The sequence below is a fragment of the Pieris rapae genome, chromosome 6, assembly GCF_905147795.1.
Source record: "Pieris rapae chromosome 6, ilPieRapa1.1, whole genome shotgun sequence".
Taxonomy (NCBI): Eukaryota; Metazoa; Arthropoda; class Insecta; order Lepidoptera; family Pieridae; genus Pieris; species Pieris rapae.
Window position 1 is genome coordinate 1,223,350 of NC_059514.1, and position 3,291 is coordinate 1,226,640.

Genomic DNA, 3,291 nt, shown 5'->3' on the forward strand with positions numbered 1-3,291 from the left:
TATTATTATATGTAATAATTTAAGTGGCTTCCATAAAAGAAATTCAAATTTTACTTAAATCCTATGACATTCCTTTTAAGCTATAACTTAAATAAATTTAGATTTAATGTTAAAAAAATTTATTTAACGTGAATATGTATTTTAATCATTGTTTTACTAGGCACCTGGTAGACAATGACACCAAAGTTATTGATTCTTTTTACTCGGATAAAATACAGCAAGAAGGTTGCTCTTACCATGATTCCGACTTGAGATTCAAAATTCTCAGCTCTAATTTAAGAAATATTCCGTGCATAAAATATCTTTGCGATTCATCATGTTTTTTCATGATCATAAATCTATATATATTAAAAACATATGAGTGATTAGACCTGTGATATAATTTTAATAACGTAACAAACTGTGTTTGAAGCTTTTCAAGCTATGCGGTTTCAACAAAATTAATTTCCTTCAACATCAAGCACATTTTCAACCCACAAATGTAAAGTTATAATATATTTTAACTCGTACACGAAATTTATTGCAACTTTTGGTAAACCTTAAACTAATTTTATTATGGCAATTTGTTGTATTTCCGTTTGTTTGGATTTGTATGAAGCTATTAATTTCCTATATACTTGGAAAAAAAGAGTTTATATACTTATGTACACGCGTTAGAAGTGTGCATACTTTTTTGACGTATGGAAAAAAATAACTAAAATGCAAAAATAATATTTATTTATTCACTGTAATTGTACGTACTTACGAAACACGTGTTCTACATATAAAAATACTAGAATATACAACTTGAACATAGTTATCGCTTTCCATGCCACCTAGACCTAACTTTACGATGTCGAATTTAGGTGTTCGTGTGCACGCGCATCGTAAAAATTCACTCTTAATTTTCTCCATCGCACCAAAAGAAGTATACCTTCAATAAGAAAAATATTAAAATATATTTTGTTTGAAAACTCATCATATATTTTAAAAGAGAAGTAATTATTTGGTCGGTAAAAGACCCTAAGCTCAGCTCCATTACTACTTATTTATTAATAATCTTACAGCTAACATATTATAAAACTAAACACTTAGACATTATACAAAGCCAAAACAGATTACATTGAACAAGATATAGGAAGCAGAAAACTTAAGTACAATCATAGATATTAATAAAAAAAACTGAAGTTTGTCTATATAATAAATATACACTCAGACAGATGGAAACGACGTGTGCAATTGCTTAAAACTTTTGGATCTAAAACGACAAACGTCGAGATGATACGGGTAGAATTTTGTATTGAACGTTTATGTAATTCATACATTCCTTACGTCACTCCAGAGAAATAGATGAATATTATTTTACTAGCTACGAGGTTACCCGTATCTAAAATTGGCTCAATTTGTGAATGTTTTCCAAAGTTTTAATATTTTATCTAATACTACAATTAGTTATAATTTTCGTTAAATATATTATTAAAGTTAGTATCTTAAAGAGTTAAAATAATATTTTGTAACTGTTTCTTTTGAAGATACGACATTACTTACAATTACATTCAAAAGCCAGTTAGACAGCTAATTACACCTGTAATCATACAGTACTTCACATCTCTCTTTCTCTATAGTCGGTAGCTTATGTCTGAACGTCGAAAAATCTGTTTCCACCAGTTTCTGTCCAGTGCATCTCATAACAGTGTATAATTTTAAGGACGGTGAATCTTTGAATTGATTGGGTTGGTGAACGGCCACAAGATCATTTTCTTTTTGTGTTACCAACCACGAAAGTGCAGATAGAGAGAAAGTTTCAGACTAAAAAAAAATTACGATCACTTTCCAATGCTCAAGAGAGTGTACAAATAACAAAATTTGTGAAAGAAATTACATTGGATTAAATCTAGTCCATTTGAGACTTAGCACGTATTGTCCAGTAATTTGGTTTAAATGTGTCTAGACAAACATCGTTCCATCGAAGTATTTCAGTTAAATATTAAATCAAATTTCTTTAAAGTTTTTGTTATTTTTCTCTAGAGTATTCTAATTTCTTGTAATTTGCAAAGTTCAAAGCTGAAATGTAATAATCCTAATTAAGTTTAGTGTTAATATTATAAATAAATATTTTCATCCCTAAGATCGTAGGTTCGATCCCTGGCTCTGCATCAATGGACTTTCTTTCTAGCCCATTTAAAATTCGCTCGAACCGTGAAGGATAACAACGTGAGAAAACCGACTTATCTTGCGTGTGTGAGGCAGAGGAGGTAGACTATTAGATTGTCAAGATCATGAAACAGACACAGAAATCTTAAGCCGAAATCTAAAAAACTTGTAGAACCTGTAGTTCACCTGATGTAAAGTGTCCATGGACATTTCTAGAAGGCTGGCAACTGCTTTACCGGCCTTTTAAGAAGTGGTACTCTCTTTTCTTGAAGAACCCTATATTTATTAATGAGCGGAAGTCAAAAATTAAAAACTTCATTTCGCTAACAATAGTAATTGAAGTCTTCAAAACAATTAGTGCTACGAATTGAGCTGCAACATTTATATAACAGGTTGTAATCGATTTAATTAATAAAACGACACGTTTATAGTGTCTATAAGAGTATCTCGCATATAGAATCGGTATTGAGTAATAAAATGTATAGGAAAACCATTACAGCGTACCGATGTACCTCGTGGCAAGTGGAATTCTATGCGGCGGCGATTAATGACGGGAGGAATATTGAAGGAATTCTGATACAATATAGGTAGCGCGTTTTATGTTAGATTAGTATTTGTGTCGCAAATCGCTAATAAAAAACAAACATTTTTGTAGTAAGCGAATATATCGTAAATTCTTAGGTTTAAAGACATTTATTCTCATAATAGACATTAGTCACTTACATAAGAACACTTATATGACGTTACAATTTGAAAAAAAAGAAACTTGGTAGAACTTGGATGAACTTTAATTTCCGTAGATTGGGATCACTCAATAGATGGTCTTTTAATCTTAATTTAAATATTGCTAGGCTGCCTGCACTTTTTACATTTTTTTTCTATTCTTTAAGTTATCTATACACACACTAGTAAGATGATCCATGTCATCACGAGTTTCTATGTATTTTATGTATTATGTAAGCGTACCTAAATAAATAAAACCTATATTCATTCAAATGCAGTGTGATCTAGTGTCTTCTTAGTTCGACTTTCATCCTAGAAGTCGTAGGTTCGATTGTCAGCTGTGCACAAATGGACTTTCTAAGTGCGCATTTAACCTTAAATCGATCGGTAAAAGAAAATATCGTGAAGAAACAAGCAGAGAAAAAAAGTTGACGC